This window comes from Callithrix jacchus, chromosome 18 (assembly GCF_049354715.1).
Source record: "Callithrix jacchus isolate 240 chromosome 18, calJac240_pri, whole genome shotgun sequence".
Classification (NCBI taxonomy): Eukaryota; Metazoa; Chordata; class Mammalia; order Primates; family Cebidae; genus Callithrix; species Callithrix jacchus.
This window is the reverse complement of record NC_133519.1, coordinates 9,037,263-9,055,873: the sequence shown is the minus strand read 5'-3', so window position 1 is coordinate 9,055,873 and position 18,611 is coordinate 9,037,263. Positions and strand designations below refer to the sequence as shown.

Here is an 18,611-nt window from a genome sequence, read left to right as displayed (position 1 = left end):
ACAGGGAGTCCTTTCCCCATTGCTTAGTTTTGTTAGCTTTATTGAAGATCAGATGTTCGTAAATGTGAGGCTTTAGTTCTACATTCTCTAAGCTGTTCCATTGATCTATATGTCTGTTTTTGTACCTGCACCATGCTGTTTTGTCTACTGTGGCCTTGTAGTATAGTTTTAAGTCAGGTAATGCGATGCCTCTAGCTTTGCACTTTTTGCTCAGGATTGCTTTGGCTCTTTGGGCTCTCTTTTTATTCCAAATGAATTTTAGAATTTTTTCTAATTCTGTTAAAAATGTTATTGATACTCTGATAGGACTGGCATGGAATCTGTAAACAGCTTTGGGCAGTAGGACCATTTTACTAATATGAAGTTCAATCTTATAAAATTTGTGTATATATTTAGTTGTATCTAAGTGAGAGTAACTAACAAAACTAAAAAGAGAGAATATATAAATTAAAATAATGCCATGTTTTACTAAACTTCTTGAGATAATATGAAAAGGAATTTAGTTTTATATTCTACAATATTAAATGAAAATGCCAGTTTCATTTTCACAAAATAAACTTTTACAATGCTGGCTGACATTTTGTCCCTATGGGTGGAAAAGGTACCGTTTATTGAAGGTATACTGCATGATGCTGTGTTAGTCTGTTTGTATAGTGCTATAAAGAACTGCCCAAGACTGGGTAATTCATAAAGGAAAGAGGTTTAATGGACGCTCAGTTCATCATGGCTGGGGAGGTCTCAGGAAACTTACAATCACGGTGGAAAGTGAAGGGGAAGCAAGGCACCTTCTTCAACCAGCAGCAGGAAAGAAAAGTGCTGAGTGGAGGGGGAAGAGCCCCTTATAAAACCATAAAATCTCATGAGAACTCACTCACTCTCACGGGAATAGAATAAGGTAAACCAACCCCATGATTGGATTACCTCCCCCGGTCTCTTTCTTCTCTTCACAAGTGGGGATTACAATTCAAGATGACATTTGGGTAGGGACACAAAACCTAATCATAACAGATGCTTATTGGCCACACTTGAGAATGACGTGTGCGAACTGAGAAGTGTCAATTTGTCCAAGACTGATTCCTTGCAATGTGGTCTTCCAGAAAAGTACCTGGGCTTCTCTGTTGTTCAGAGGAAACTTTCTATGGCCCAGTACTCAAGCCAATACATCTTCATCACCTTTAGGATCTCTGTCACAGGGCCTGTAAAGTGCAGGCGAATGGCTCATGCTTCTCAAACCAAACACCATTTTGGGGAATGCTCCAACTAGTTCGTTATGTGATATGTGCAAGACGTAGCCGCCAGCTCTCTAATCATGCCAGGGGAGGATCTAGGGATGACCCAGACAATAAATATTGAGAAGACAGGATAATCCAAAAGTAACGATTTTGCTTATATCATATTTGTTTCTAAATGACAGATTATTTAATCATTCAGGATGAGACCCCTGCATTGGATATCTGGCCCTGCTAGACAACTTTGGGCTTCCTCAGAGTGAATGAGTAATTATAGTCTCAAATACCTGTGGCTGGTTTTGGTAGCATAAGTTTTCTGGACACAACAGCAGGCTTAATATGAGTATTACATAATCAGTTTCTGTTTCTTTTTATTATTCAGAGTTACTTTGAGGATGATTGTGCTAGAGACTGAATAGCCTGCAGAATCCACATTTTTCTTTTCTCTTTATTAATGAAACTGTTATTTGGTTGGGGGCAGCAACTCATCCCACAGGCAGAGGTGGCCATGTGACATAGGTTTGGGTAGTTCAATATAAAAAGAGAATCACTGGGTAAGATTTCAGGGAGATAGACTAAGATGACAACCTGCTTTGTCCTTTGCTCTTCTCCTTCTTTGCTGCTTGGAGACTCTCCAGGGAGCTCTGGCAGGCCTCTGAGAGCACAAGATGAGGTCCTACTCTAATGGTGGAGTGGAAATCTGGGACACTGGATACATGATGAGAACACATCACCTTGGACTCTTGACTTCTTAAATAGAAATAGAAATTTTTTGTGTTTGATTCATAATTTTCTAGACTTTCTGGCATAGTCAACTGTACTGGATTCTACCATATAGCATAGTGAAGGCGAGATGTAAATGTAGGTAATGTGGCTTCTTCATCTACGTTCTTAAACAAGTTATTCATCTGCAAAGGTTATCCTAACATTAAAATAAATGCATACATATTGAAATTTATAATTAAGTACATTATGAAATTTAAAAATATCATGTAAATATGCATTCTTGTTTTTCACATATAAGCTATAAAAACAGAAAATAAGACACTAACAGCCACAACCATAATATTTCCATTTTACCTTAAAATTACACTGCATATTATACAAAAGTAAAGTACATTATATGAAAATGCTAACAACGTGCCCTGGAAAATAAACAGAGTCTTAGTTTTAAGAATCTCACAAATAGATGATAGATTTCCTCATGATGTCACTTCATTCGGTCCCTGTACATTTTACCTGTCGTTATAAGTAAAGTGATGACAAAAAAGCTTTAGTAAATAGTAAATGTAACATTAGATGCTGTGGTAATACATTTTCATAATACTCTGATTTTGTTTATTTCCCCATTAAATATTATAAATTTTTATTGGCTAAAAAGAACATTTCATAGATATAAATGGCATAGCTCATATTGTCAAGTATACATTGTGGTAGAATGAAAGAGAAAATAATATTGAATTCGATTATTGTAGCTTTGTGCCCTGTCACACAAAGCATCTGACACCAAAATCACCAGCTTCTTATTTGCAAAAGAAGGATAAACTCTGCTAAGAGATGTGAAGAATAAAGACAATGTATATAATCTAGCTGCGTAAACCAGCGCTTAACATTTGAAAAACTTTCGGCAAGTGAATTCTGACAGTGTTTATTACAACAAACATGGCACTGTTGGATAAATATATATGATGAAAATAAGTAAAAGTATGGATATCTTAAGTAATTCCTATTCCAAATAAAGTAACACCTGAGTTAAATGAAGAAATTGGAAGTTTCTAACTCAGTCACAATGTTTTATCATAAAAAATTCCTTCTCAGATTTTCAGTATGATGTTTCAGTTAATGTATTACAAAGTCATTGTAACACCTGATTTCAAATATGAGTCAAAGTGCAATTAAGATATTAGAATATCTCATGTCATTGAATTGGAGCTATATCTCACCTAATTTGACTCATTCTCCATCGGTGACTTAAAAGAAATACTCTCACCTTAGGTATTTGGTTTAGAATTCACAGTAATTATCTGCATCACACCTACCCCATCTCCCAGAGCATGTTGTTTGCACCAGATAACTTTCCACTTTCTCTGTTTTCATAGCAGTTTAGGCACTTATGATTTCAGATAGGAATCCTCAATATCCTTAAACATACTATCTATTGTTGAGTTATTGCTGACTAGTAAAGTGCCTGACGTATAGTTTTTAAATTTTTTTTACATTTATATATATGTGGCATTTTAGGTTTTGGAAGAATACGTAAGATTGTTGCCTAGGTACACACATGCCAATGTGGTTTGCTGCCTTCCTCCCCATCACCTGTATCTGGCATTTCTCCCCATGTTATCCCTCCCCAGCTTCCCACTGCCCGCTGTCCCTCCCCTAGTTCCCCCCCAACAGACCCCAGTGTGTGATGCTCCCCTCCCTGTGTCCATGTGTTCTCATGTTTAACACCCACCTATGAGTGAGAACATGCAGTGTTTGTTTTTTTTTTACATTTAATAAACCATTGGTAAGGAGTCGATACTTTATTTGGTTAGAATTTTACGGTGAACACCAATGACTTACTTGATATGATGTTTTCCTGTGCCTTTATTTCCAAGACATTGTAAAGAACAGTAAGAAATCCTAACATTGTTACTGATGAAAAAAAGTAGTGATAAAAACATTTAAATCACATCAATTTTTAATTTTTTCAGTAATACCCAATAGAATAGGTTGCTTAATATATGGCGAGACTTGTCTCTTTTTTTTTTTTTTTTTTTTTGAGACGGAGTATCACTCTTGTTACCCAGGCTGGAGTGCAATGGCGCGATCTCCGCTCATCGCAACCTCCGCCTCCTGGGTTCAGGCAATTCTCCTGCCTCAGCCTCTTAAGTAGCTGGAATTACAGGCACGCGCCACCATGCCCAGCTAATTTTTTGTATTTTTAGTAGAGACGGGGTTTCACCAGGTTGACCAGGATGGTCTCGATCTGTTGACCTCGTGCTCCACCCGCCTTGGCCTCCCAAAGTGCTGGGATTACAGGCATGAGCCACCGCGCCCGGCCTGACTTGTCTCATTTGTAAAAATGATGTAACACACAATAGTTTACTATCTATATTATCACTAGATTTTAAAAATTAATCAGCATGAGATAAATCTAGTCTTCTAATTTATATGTATCTACTTGGAGGTTAAGAGCACATACTTTATTCAAATCCTTTCCTACATACCTTAAGGAAGACATCATTTGGGAAGAATTAAATTCATCTTTACCATTTTTTAATTAACAACAGAATTGCATTATTATTATTATTATTATTATTATTTTATTTGTTTTGAGACAGGATCTGGCTCTGTTGCCCAGGCTGTAGTGAGCTGTGATGTGGTCACGGCTCACTGCAGCCTCCTTCTCCTCGGCCCAAGCAATTATCCCTTCTCAGCCTCCTGAGTAGCTGGAACCACAGGCATGCACTGCCATGCCTGGATTGTTTTGGTATTTTTTGTAGAGACAGGGTTTCACCATGTTGCCCTGAGTAGTCTGGAACTCTTGGGGTCAAGCTATCCTCCTGCCTCAGCCTCCCAAAGTGCTGGGATTACAAATGTGAGCTGCACGTCCAGCCAGAATTGCTTTATTAAACTTTTTTAGTGTGTAATCATTTGGGATGCACCATTGTTAAGAAACAATACAGAGACAACCTATGTACCCTTCAATATTTGGCTGAACCATAGTACAATACCACAATGAGGGTGTCGACATTGACGAGACAGTGCATCTCCATCATCACAAGGATTCCTCTCATTGCTCTTTCATAGCCACACTTACTGTTCCTACCTCACTCTCTTATTATCCTCTGGCAACCATGCACCTGTTCTCTCCTTCTATAATTTTGAAATTTCAAGAAGATTATGTGAATGAAATTGCCCGGAATGTAACCTTTTCACTCAGTGTAATTCTCTGGATATTCATCCAGGCTGCCGCATGAGGTACTTCCTTCGTCCTGCTGAGTAGTGTACCGTGGTAAGGATGCACCGGCACAGTCTGCTTAGTCATCTGCTCGTGAAGGAATGACTCAGTGTTTCCAGTGTGGGACTATTACAAATAAAATTACCTTAAACGTCTATATACAGATTTTTATTTGAACTTAATTCTTCATTACTCTTAAATAAATCTCCCGGAGTGTAATTGCTAATTTTGTATATCAAAAAGCCATTTTCTAAATTCAACTAGATAATATTTTACATTATTATTCTCTGAAAAAAAGTAAGTGAATTTTTATTTTTTGGTCACTGGCATTGTCCATCCTTATTCCCCTTATTGAATATGTTACAAGGAGTTTTCACTTATCTTCTATGAGTTAAATAAAGCATTTGTTTGGTTATGCCACAAATATCATTTATTGTTAGGTCTGAATTTAGATGAAATATTTTCCGTTTGATTACATAACACTGTATTTGACGCCAAAAACTTGGCTTAATGCCAGATCATTTCTCAATATACCTATCAGCTAATAGATTTTGACTCTATCCAAAGACTTCCAGTTAAGTGTCATTTTAGGCACAGTTTTAAGATTTTATTTATGATCTACTTTCATCTCAGACAAAAATGTATACCTCATATGTATTTGTAAGTTGAATTTTTGCCATTATCTTCTTCAAAGAATCAAAAAATTATGTATGGTCTTCTTGTTCTTAAACACACAATTTAGTTGAACATAGTGGTACATTTTTTGAAGTAAATAAACTTTTTCAGGTTCAATATTATGAACTGAGAAAGACCTAGAGATGTTATTAACATCTTCCGGTAGAAACGAAGAGGGAGAACAAGATGAGGAAGTAAAACAGGAATAAGGGAAAAAGCTCCTTTCAACTTAGCTATGAAATTGTGACATCGTACGTTGCCTCAGTCTCTTCTATATATACACTACACTGGCATTCCCTAGTGAGTTTATGGTGTTAGTTTGGTGCAAAAGTAATTGCGGTTTTTACCATTCCTTTTAATGGTCAAAATTGCCATCATTTTTTCACCAACCTAATATAATATGGACTAGGCAAAGCAAAAATCTCAAACATTATGAGTTATGTATGAAAGGAAGCATGCCCAATGCACTATGATAATGTAAAAAAGGCTCTTATTACAGGCTGGATGGTGTCAGATACGCGGAGTTGCCAAAGGAGGCTTGTTAGATCTGGACGCAATTGAACTGAGTGTGGAAGGATAAAAATGAGAGCGCACAGAAGACGTTAACAGGTGTCCAGAAAGAGAAAGCGCTAGGAACAAACAGGCAAGGATGAAAACGTGTGTTTACAACTTGAGTAGTTTGGTAACATCAGAGTGAAAAATGCGTGTGAGAGGTGTGAGATAAATGGTGGAGGGAGAGAACAGGGCTTTTTGTATTCTGCTAACAGGCTTGTGCCATGTCTTCCAAGGATTTTTAGAGGAATGATAAGTGTAGATTCATTTTGTACATAAATCACTTGGGTCAACATATAGAGAGTAAATAGGAGGTAAGGAAAAATAAATATCAAGAGTTCCATGATGTGTTGATTATAACAATCAGTAACTTAGGTAAGAAATGCCTGATGTAGGCAATAGGGCGGGAGTGGGGATGGAGACGGCAAACCACCATGGCGTGTATGTACCTATGCAACAATCCTGCAGGATGCAGGACATGCACATGTACCCCAGAGCCCAAAGTGCAATAGAAATAAACAAGTAAATGAATAGGAAGAGAAAAGAAATAATAATAACAATATACGCCAAGGATCTAAACTAAAACACAGTGAAATTTGTATTAAACAAAAAACGACCGTTTAGAGACATATTTAAAGGATGGATTCACCCAGAGTGAGGCAGAAGGAAAGGAAGAAACTCTAGATTACTTATGACTTGAGTTTCTGACTTGAATGAATGGATAGATCTGATGAAGGTTTAAGTTTAGGAGAACTAAACTTAATTCAGTAGGACTGAATTAAAAGTGGACCCTGTCACTCAAGGTTGGAGTTGATTTCCTGGTGTTTTTGAAACCCCGGCCAAGTAACGCCATGGAGAACATTACTGTTGTGGAACTGTCCAGAAGGTGCTTGCACTGTCATGGTGTCACTACATTCAAGAGGCCATTTCTAACTAAACATTAACAGTAAAGAACCTAGGAACTCACTACATCAGGTATTTCTGTATATATGAATAGCTATGACAGACCAGTATATACTTTGAATTATGCTTTCAACTTCTCCTAAAAAACGTTTTTAGAGTATACCTGATACAGCTGCATAGTGATTGACTGCCTGGACTCATTCAAATATGGTCAATTATACGGCTAGTACCTATGTCACATATGTGTAGTCTGATAACATCTCTTAGTTAAAGGTGTTAATAAACAACAGATAGAGATTAATGCTTTATTGTGATAAACATATCTTTCTGAAACTAGGGGAAATGCTCATGAAAATAAAACAGTTCTATCATCACTATAGAAATAAGAAAAACAAAAAGAAACAGTTAAAATATTAAAGTTTACTTGATATATAATATCTTAAAAGATAACCTATGGAAATCTTTGGATGAATAGATGTAGCACTCAGAATTAGAAAGCAAATTTCTAGAAAAATGTCTATCCTTACAAAGGCAATTTTATTCCTCAAGTAAAATTCCAAACATAAAAATGAATCTAAATGTTATTTAAAAGAATATTATTGTAGGACTACAGCAATTAATTCTGTGTAAAATATGCAGGTTTTAGAACATTCAAATTGTTTTGTCTTTTCAGATATTACTACAATGACATTTGTGTGAATGTTTCTTCACATGTGAGATTGTGTCATTGTCACAATATGCAGCAAAGATTGTCAGATAAATCATATAAGCATTCGATGTGTTGTATATACATATATATTGACATGTGTCTATGTGTGTGCATAGATACACGAATATTATCCTGGTGTTTCTGCATGAAATATTCCTTCCCAGTTCTGAATCTGGGTGAACACTGTGAGCTGCTTTAACCAACAAAGTGTGGCAAACAGTGAAGCTGTGCCAATTTAGGGCAGAAAATTTAAGACGATCTGACAATTTGTTAGGAAGTTAGTAGCCATGTTAAGCCAACAACTCTGAGACTGTTATGCTTAGACAGATAAAGGAAGCCTTAGGTAGCTGAGACAGCCACAAGTAGATAACTGAAGAACTCTCCTGGACCAGAGAGAACTCTTCTCCCCAGCTGAGCGTGTTGGAAGAGCTCCCAACTGATACCCAGCACCAGATTACCAGCAATGTGATTGTGTCATCTTGGACATGGATCCTGACTAGATGCAGACATTCAGACCACACACTCTAATTGACCCACCAACTGTGTGTCAATAATCTTGATCGCTCCTGGTGCAGTGTGGAAAGCATTGATGTTTAAAATGCCTTCTCCACATCCCTAACCAAACAGTCATGAGCAAATAAGACAGTTGTTTGAGTCTACTCTAATGTGAAGACTTTCTTATGCAGATAGATTAATTTGCTAGGGCTGACATAAAAACAACAATGTCATTTTGAGGTCTTAAACACAGAAGTTTATTTTGTTCAAAGTTGCAGATGCTGGGAGTTCAAGATCAAGGTGCTGGCATATTTGGTTTCTCCTGAGACCTTTTTATTTCTCTTGCAGACCTCTGCCTTCTCATTGCATTCCTGCATCACTAGATTCTCTTCCTCTTCTTATAAGGATGCCAGTCATCTTAAATTAGGACCCCATACTTATGAACTTATTACCTCTTAATTACCTCTGAAAAGGTTCTATATCCCCAATGCAACCATATTGGGAGTTAGAGTTTCATCATGCAAATTTAGGGGTGTGGGAGCACAGTTCAGTCTATAACAGATATAAGTCATTTAAAAATTAATACCTAGAGGCTGGGCATGTTGAATAAAGCCTGTAATCTCAAAGCTTTGAGACGTTAAGGCAGGGGGACTGCTTGAGGTAAGTACTTAGAGGCCAGCATAAGCAGTCTCTAAAATGAATAATAATTTTAAAAATGGCCAGTTGTGATGGCACACACGTGCAGTCCTAGCTAGAGGATTGCTTAAGCCAAAAGTTTGAGGTTACAGTAAGCTTGAATGTCCCACTGCACTCCAGCCTGGGCAACAAAGCAAGATCCTCTCTCTTAAAAAAAGTAGGAAGGAAATTTCTATTGAGGCAGAAGAAAATGTTTTAACCGGTGAGACTACCACTTGTAGTAGTATGGAAGATAAAATATGTATTTAACAAACTTGAGAACTTTTAGATTTGGCTAAAATAATTTCAATGTAGACATTAAAAGTGCCAATTAGTGTTTTAGTTTTATTCATGTGTTTCTCAGTGCATTTTGCTGTAGTAGACTATCACAGAGTGGATAATTTGTAAACAACAGAAGTTTATTTGGCTTACGGTTCTGGAAGCTGCAAAGTTCAAATTCGAGGGGCCACGTCTGGTGAGGTTCTTCTTGTTGTGTCATCCCATGGCGGAAGAGTGGAAGGGCACGTGAGCATAAGCATGCAAGCAAGACAGGAAGGGGCAGCCCCTCCTTGTGATAACAACGCATCTCCACCGCAATAGCATCAATCCTTTCGGGGGCTAGATGCCTCATGACATAATCACCTCTTAAAGGACTTACCTCTCAACACTGCTGTGTTAGAGATTAGGTTTGCAACAAGGAACTTTGGGGGACACATTCATACCATAGCAGTATGTAGTTTTTTTTTTATTTTTACCTAAATGGGATAAGATGTAAATTAAAATAAATGAATTAATGAAAGAACTGATCCCTTTCAAGCAGAATTTAAATAAAATATTTTCAAAGCACTTCTTCTTATTGGAAAATAAAACTGTTTCTCAGTTTTAATTTATTGAGCCAGCTTGAGGTTCTCAAAATAAAGAAGTTCTTAGCACAAAGCAAAATCAGTAAACTGCCAGTAACGGTCACCTTCATAATGAGATTCCTAAATAAACTTTAATTAAAACCTTAGAAAGATCTAAGGAGGGGCATCAAGACTCTACTCTCTAAACCGTATACTGAGACCTGTCAAAATGTGAAGCCCACTGACTTTGAGCCTAAAGTAGAGGAGAGTCTATTTCAAGGAGGTGTGTGTGTGTGCATGTGGCGGGTGTGCATGTGTGTACATTTTGTCTCCTGGCAAATATCATAGTTTAATACACAGGAAACACACATGTTTGTAAAGAGAAATATATTCACCTGGACAAGAAGTGTTTGAGATGTTTCCGCATGAAAAGAGGTGTGAGGCCTCCAACTCCATCTGAACAGGAAGCACCTTAAGAAAACTACTCAGCTGAAAACCTGGGACAGTTTTTGGGGGTCAGGAGGGGGAGTAGGTAGAAAGTACAGTTCAGAAGGAAGAGTCAAGAACCATAGAATCATATAGAATTGAAGTATATCCAAATACATCCAATGATCACGATCATATAGAACTATTTATAGAAATAAAATCGGGCTCTAATGAGGACTGTGTTCAGCTCTAAGAGCCGGGCCCTAATAGTACATGCATTCAGCTGGATTTAAGAATTATATGGACTAACAGCTGCTATGCGCCTTTCATCAACCAACCTCCATCATGAATAAAAATACTAAAGTTATATAATTCTTACCTCAGATATGTTGAATATATGGAAAGAAAGTAACTTACCTGCTAAATTTATAGATTATGAGTTTAAAAATTACCATACTTGAGTGGCCGCATCCACACTTAGACCTGTCTTACCAGATGAGATCTGGGACTTCAAACCTGAGCTTCATGCTCTAATAACATGAGATTTTGAATTCCTTTGGTGGGTAGTTGAACGTGACTTGCATACGGTAAGTCACACATTAGTGGGGGGTCACAGATCAACCTATTGTGAAAGGGTCTATTGGTGGTCACAGTGAATAATGCTTTCTGGTATTGACATACTTGTAGAACTTCAGCTACCCCTCCTCCTGCCCAAGATGGGCCTGTGAGCTGCTTTAATTAAGTGATTAATTAAATTCTGGACCTAAACCAGAAGAAACTTCGGCAGCTTCTGCTTTTGCACTTTTAGAAGCAAGCGACCACATAAGACGTACAAATATCCCGATCCCATCATGCTGGAGAAAAAACTAATATCACCATGTGCCAGAGAAGTGAGGAGCGCAGTGGACAGTAAGCATACTTTTCTCAGTTGAAAGTCTCTGTTGAGCTTCCAGGAAACAGCCACAACCATCTTGATAGCCATTTGCATGAGACGTCTTGGAACTGAATCATCCTTTCCCAGATGATACGTTCTAACTGTTCCTCAAACATAGACGCAGTCCTAGCTGAGGTACTACACATGTGAAACAGGAAATAATCTTGAGCATTTCATCCCCATCAAGCACCAACTGGAGCAAAGATAAGCTGCACCTGCAATGTCCTGAGGACGTTCCTAATCCATTGAATAGAAAACAGATGAAATAGTTACATTAACCCACTCAGTTCTGGGATACTGTATTGTACAGGAAGAGGTAATCAAAATATTCTGATGAAGTGCTGATAACTAACTCATACAATTCTTCTGATTATGAAGACCAAACTAATAAAGTTTCTCCTATCAAGAACTTTGTAAGGCCACTGTAATAAAGAGGGATTTTTTTCAATAATTTTTTGTAATTGTTTAGTTATAGTTCCATCTGAAATGATTTGGAATATAGCCACATAATACTTTCTACTTTTAAAAGATAAGCCTCTATTAAAATAAAAAAGTATAGATGCACTGGTTTTAATTTCAGCCCTTCTATGATGTATACTATTGGCCTTCTGAATAAACTAAGCTGGGCTGCTCTTTATGGGCTAGCCTTAGATACAGCTCTTCTCCTGTAGATGAATGTTACGTTCCTTATCGCTTCATGAAGAATTCTCCTGGGGACAACCTACTGCTGTTTGCAGCTCGTAACATTTTTCTTTGTCTTTCACCTTTGAGTAAGCTTGAATTAATCATTCAGACTGTCTTGGTTATGTACGTCCTATGCTATGGAACTTAACTATTCATTCATTTTTCTATATTTTGATATGATTCCCTGGCCTCTGAAAACAACTTCTGTAGAATGTAACAACTAATGTAAACATGTCTCAGAATAGACCAGACTGAGGACTAGAAGTCTGTATCTATAAAGTTTTGTGGTAGATTCTAGTATACACCCAAGTTAAAGAGCCACTATCCTAGATATCATAAAGTCCATCCTTATTTCATGCCATACTTAAGACATGAGTATATTTATATTAATAGTAATTCACAATGGTCCCTCACAATGCTAGCTGATAATACAAGTAAGCGTCAGTACATAAATAATAACACCAGCCTTTATAGTGATATCCAGTATTGATGATAATGTGACACATAAGAGTTATTCTGGAGAAATAATTAGATATTGTCTTGCATTTAAGATTTCAGTGTATTGGAAGGTAGAGAGAAAACACATTTTCTGAAATATAACAGTAAAAGATAGCTTAATTCATATGGACAATGAAAAGGATATGACAAATGTTCTAGGGATTTCAACAAGATAAAGAATTAGGTGACAATGAGACAGGAGATGTCTGATGTTTAATAGTGCATAGAAAATAGAAAAGAGAATTCCAATAAGGTATTACATTTGAATTGAACAGAGAAAATATTGTTACAAGTATTTTATATTATGTGACATTTAACATTTTTATTGTCACAGAATCAAAGCACAGGTCAACTTTTAATATTTTTTTGATAGAAGCGAAGAAACATCTGCTGTAGCCATTTTGTTATTTGAACTTGGAAATCAAATTAAAGTACATCATGGGTATTGATGCAGACAGAAATGCACACAGAGATACAGATATTTATCATGAGAGACTCACTGCATGAATAGTCTGTTTTGCATTCCACCTGGTATATCTACCACTTGACACTGTCCTCCCACACTAACTCTGGGCTTCACTATTGAATTATTTGGGCCAGTCTGAAGCTTAAGAAAGCACTTTTGTTTTTCCATTGTTTTCTTTTGGGCTCCTCCCAACACTGTGAGTAAATGCTGAGAGCAGACTAATGGAGGAGTGTGAGCAACACATGGAGTCGTCGCAGCCAGGTCATCCTAGAGCAACCAGCCTATGCCAAACAGTCAACTTCTGCAAACACATGAATGAGTCTAGCCAGGATTAGCGGAGTCCAGCCCACGCCACTTAACTTCAGAGTGCAATGGGGCGCATGCGTAAAGATACCTTCTGTTGTGGTGAAGCACTAGGTTTTAGGCGGTTTGTAGTATGACATTATTGCGAAAACAGATAAATTAGCCCAGGAGTGAGAGAGCAATAGTTCAGCAAAAAGTGAGCTGGCAGAAGAGTATGCTGAGGAAGAGGAATCATTTATTGTGGAGACTCATGTGAGGGAAGGCTTGGTTTGCCGGTGAAAACCAGCATAAGTTATGATGAGCATGTTATGTGTTTTGGGATTGGGAGAGATTCATTGCTGTCATGCTGAGGTACCATGAATTTACCGTTTTAAAAGCCATTTTTGTTTCCTGGAACATAATAACCCCTTAATTGTTTGAATCCCAAGTTGTCAGTAGTCACCTGATTTAAATTTTCTAGCAAAATTTCAAATGTGATAGGAATCTCCCCAGAAAGTTACATTACTGTCTCAGAAAACTATTCTCTGTAATTAGGTTGTCAAATTCAGGGAGAATACTTATTTATAAAGCCTCTTGGAAGCAACAACACTCCTCAATGAATATTTGAAATTCTCATTGACTTTGCCAAACTTCATACAGTCACAGGTAAGCTCAGGATTCTTCATAAAATATTGAATAAAATAAAATGTCCAACAAGATTTGAAACTATTCTTTAAAATGAATATAGCGAAGCTTCAAAAATAAACATAAATTTATTCATTCACTAACATAATTTAAAAAACGCACATTTTGTTTTGCCTTTGTTAAACTATGATTCATTTATTCTTCCATGCTTAGGCATCATGGTAGGCAGTGGAAATACAGTGATGAACACAATAAACCACTGACCAGCAGAATTACATGTACATTACCTGATTCATCATGACAAGCAGACTGTGGCTGTAAGTGCTTGTAAAGTCATTAAAAATGCAAATGTAAAATTTTGATTTTTAGGAACGAAGACAATGTAACTATTACCAGATAAAAATATGTGTCATCTGCTGTAACTGTACCCTGGCCACAATAATTATGGAATTGTTGAACTTTAAAAATAATTTTTAAGCAACTCATTTCGTATTTAAATTGATAGGGTAGAAATGTAACTATAATTTCTATTAATATGTTACAATGTAAAACTTTATGTCTGTGCATTCTTTCAACATCAATGCAAATACAGCACACATACCCACCAATGTCAGGATAAAAAATGTGCCACTCAGAAACTATGTAACTACTTTTATTTACATACAGAATCATCTGTATTGTTATAGACATAAATTTTATCCTGTCAAGTATAACTTTGAATGGTGTTTTTTATTATGAAAAATAATAGGAAACACAAAGTTCAATGCAAATGTCTTATGGGAGAAGAAAAGCAGAGACGGAATTAGAGAAAAAACTTTGGACTACAGCTGAAAACAGACTAATAACCCCAAATCAGTGAAAAATTCTGGCAGCCATGCTAACAGTATTAATCAATATTATATGCAAAATATATTAATTCACCTCATGCTATGTGTTGGTGTTTTGCCTCATTGTGTATTCAAATAATTGTTATTTTTTTCAAAGTGTGCAAAATTATATTATGAGGTTCAAATAAGATTTTTTATGCTGCTCGGAACAATATAGTGTAGAAGAGGCCAGAATAAGGATTGATTACTTATTATCCATTGCTACGTTTTTTAGTTAGCCGTTAGTACTTGTTCTTCTCAATATTCTTACAAAAATAAATGATAATGAGAAAGAATGTTTTTGTTTTGATGCAATACTACTTAGAGCTATAAAATTCAGGATACGTTTTTAGTAATTTTTCATCTCTTTCTTGAGGATAGTTTATAAAAAGTAGGCATTAAAAATTTAGAACAGTTTTATTTACAGATTCAATGCAATCCCTATGAAATTGCGAATACTATCCTTCACAGAAATTAAAAAAAAAAAACAGTTTTAAAATTGCATGAAACCACAAAAGACCCTTAATAGTCAAAACAATTCTGGGTAAAAGGAACAAAACTGGAATCATCACACTGTCTGACTCCAAAATATAACCAAAACGGCATGGCCCTGGCATATAAACAGACATATGTGCTCAACATCACTCATCATCGAGGAAATGCAAATCAGAATCACAAGATATCATCTTACCCCCATTTGAATGTCAATTATTGAAGAGACAAAAAATAACAAATGCAGATGAGAATGAGGAAAAGAGAAAAGGGAATTTTTTTTCTATTGTCAGCTTGCTGTGAACAATCTTTGCTTTAATGTACGAACCACATTAATCCTCACATTACAGACATGAAGCCAAATTACACTAACAGTTTGCTTACAACCTCAACCCTTACTCCAGTACATATTCCAGTAAATTTATTCTGTAAAAACAATACATTTTTTGTTTTTGATTTCTTTTTACAGTAAACTTTTCAGCTACAAACCTTGAATACGCGAAAGATGTTCCAAGGACAAGCATTAACAAGCTTGATAAAACTCAAACTGACTCAATCTGTTCTCACAATATAAGCTGGCATAAAAATAAATACAATTCTCTGTTATCACAATAGCAACAATAATGTGCACAGAATGGTTTGTGGGTGAATATTCTAATTGTAGTTTCAAAAGGACAGTTTATTTTAAAAGTCTACATTTAAAAGTCAGTGCTTTGTCTGGTTTTCCATAGGGCTGTTGCTGTTTCTAGCTTTAAAATGTAAAGTACCCACTTTGAGTGCTTAGCTCAAAATTGTATTGGCCCTGGGAAAAAATAAATCATTGCCTTTATTTTGGAGTAGCACAAAAAGACTCACTGACTTCACATCTCTTAGTTTGTGGACATAACAATATGAATTTTGAGAAGTATAAGCTGTCAACTAGCTATTTCTAATACAGAATAGATACTTCACAATATGGTTAAACTTAAACATGGCCTCAAAACTGAAGGACAATTTTAATTTCGTCTTCAATATACCATCATTATGTATTTAGGATTTAGTTCCTGGGTTCTGTCACAGAGAGGAAATTCCATTCTTAAGCATTATGTTGAGTGGTCATCTAAAAAGTGTTCATTTATATTTAACTGAGTGTTTGGTGGTGGGGGGGTAAAGGCAGGAACATGATGATCATAACTGCTTTGAGGCTAATTTATATTTAACTGAGTGTTTGGTGGTGGGGGGGTAAAGGCAGGAACATGGTGATCATAACTGCCTTGATGTTCATTTATATTTAACTGAGTATTTGGTGGTGGTGGGGTAAAGGCAGGAACATGGTGAGCATAACTGCTTTGAGGCTAATTTATATTTAACTGAGTGTTTGGTGGTGGTGGGGTAAAGGCAGGAACATGGTGATCATAACTGCCTTGATGAAAGGATCCTAGACATGTAGAAGTCCGCGCAAAAACCCTGATCATCCTTAGTGGTTAAGGGCAACTTCATGCAACCAAATAACATGCAATTAAATCAGTAACTTTAAAAAAAGCTAAAATGACTTTTCCCCCCCGAAACACAACAGAGAGGAATATGAATAATGTACTTACAAACAGGGGCTCTGTCAGTTACAACAAGGACTATGGGTTGGTTCTTATCAAATCCAAGAATATTAGACAAGCACACATATGACCTTGTTGTGGTTTCTCTTAATACGCAGCATTCTTCTGGTAGTCAGGTCCCTTCACTGGTCTTCTGCAAGTCTGAAGTTGTGTTTCTCGCGTCGTTGCCCGAATCTCCACCCTCAGCTGCTTTTGTTTTCCTCTTCTTTGCAGTCTTTGTCTCTTCATCTCCTGGAGATTTCCGGGACTGTTCAGAGGATTTCTTTGAAGTATATGACTTTTTCCGTGTTGAGCCTTTTTCTTCTTTCTTTTGCCTTTTCCATCTTCTACTCTATCACCTTCTTCCTCACTGCTCGCATCTGCAGTATTTCCACCTTCTCCCTCCGCTTCTGCCGCGCTCTGCTGCTGAATTGCCTGGTAGCCAGTAAACTTTACTCCTGGGTTGTTTTCTGTTTCCCACAATCCTTCGTTAAATCCTTTCCGTTTGTTTGACTTTCCAAACTTGTCTTTGTACTCTTCACATGGAAAAGGGTCTTTGGGACCTAGAAATGCAGTGTCACGGGCGCCAAAGAAGAAGATAGGATCCTCGTTTGCTGGAGGCGTCACAGCTCCCTCTGGGAGTTCATCAGTCCGGGCCGGCCAGTGCGGGTGGCCCTTCATCTCGGAAGACCAGGTCGCCCGCTTTGTACTCGCGAGGCCGCGGACGCGCCATCCCAGCCGCTCCCCTTCCTGGTAGTCCTTGGTCGCCTGGAAGCCGCCGGGAGGCCGCCCCCCCGCGGGCAGACGGACTGCGCCCTGGAGGGGAGCCCGCGTCCGGCCGCGCCAAGGTCCCTGCCGCCGCCGCCGCCGCCGCCGAGCGCTGCCGACAAGCACCGCGTCGCCTGCCTCACGTCCCCGCCGCCGGCCTCCCTCCCGGGCTCCCGGGCGCCGCGCGAGCGCCGGGCCTCTGGTCTGCTCCGAATTCTTCCTCGGGCAGCGACCGCAAACACGATCTTATTATTGTTCTCCCGCGCGCTCAGCATCCCCCTCCACCCGCTTCCGGCTTCCCGCTCCCTTCCGCTCCCCGGGAATGTTTACACATTGCAGTTAAATGTAAACTAGCACAGTCATTATGGAATAGAGCATGGAGTTTCCTTAAAAATTTTAAAGTGAAACTACCTGATTATCCAGCAATCTCGTTACCCAGCACTGGGTATATATTCAAAAGGAATGAAATTATTATGTCAAGGAGATAGCTGCATGAGGTTAGGAGATTGAAGCCATCCTGGCTAACATGGTGAAACCCCATCTCTACTGAAAATACAAAAAATTAGCTGGGTGTGGTGGCACGCACCTGCTGTCTGAGCTACTCAGGAGTCTGAGGCAGGAGACTGCTTGAACCCGGGAGGCGGAAGTTTCAATGAGACGAGATGGTGCCATTGCACTTCAGCCTGGGTGACAGAGCGAGACTCCATCTCAAAAACAACAAAAAAGAAAAGGACAATTTTATATTTTTGTGAAGAAAATAACAGAGTTCTCATACGTACTGCATCCAGTCTCTGCAATATTACCTTCTATTGCATCTTCCTTTAATATGGTTAATTGGAAACAATTAGTGAAACATGAATACATTTTCTCACCTGAAATTCACACATTATTTGGATTTCTTCAGTTTTATTCCATAGCTTTAAGCTAATATTCATTTCCTGTTTCAGAGCCCT

The 18,611-nt window shown here is 37.8% G+C and overlaps 1 pseudogene across 1 annotated transcript; it reads right to left on the bottom strand.

Moving 5' to 3' along the window:
- Positions 1 to 12,753: 12,753 nt before the first annotated feature.
- On the bottom strand, positions 12,754 to 17,881 carry LOC144580149 (hepatoma-derived growth factor-related protein 3 pseudogene; annotated as a pseudogene). The gene has a single exon (XR_013529193.1). The product of XR_013529193.1 is annotated as a hepatoma-derived growth factor-related protein 3 pseudogene (transcript).
- Between the last annotated feature and the right edge of the window lie 730 nt (positions 17,882 to 18,611).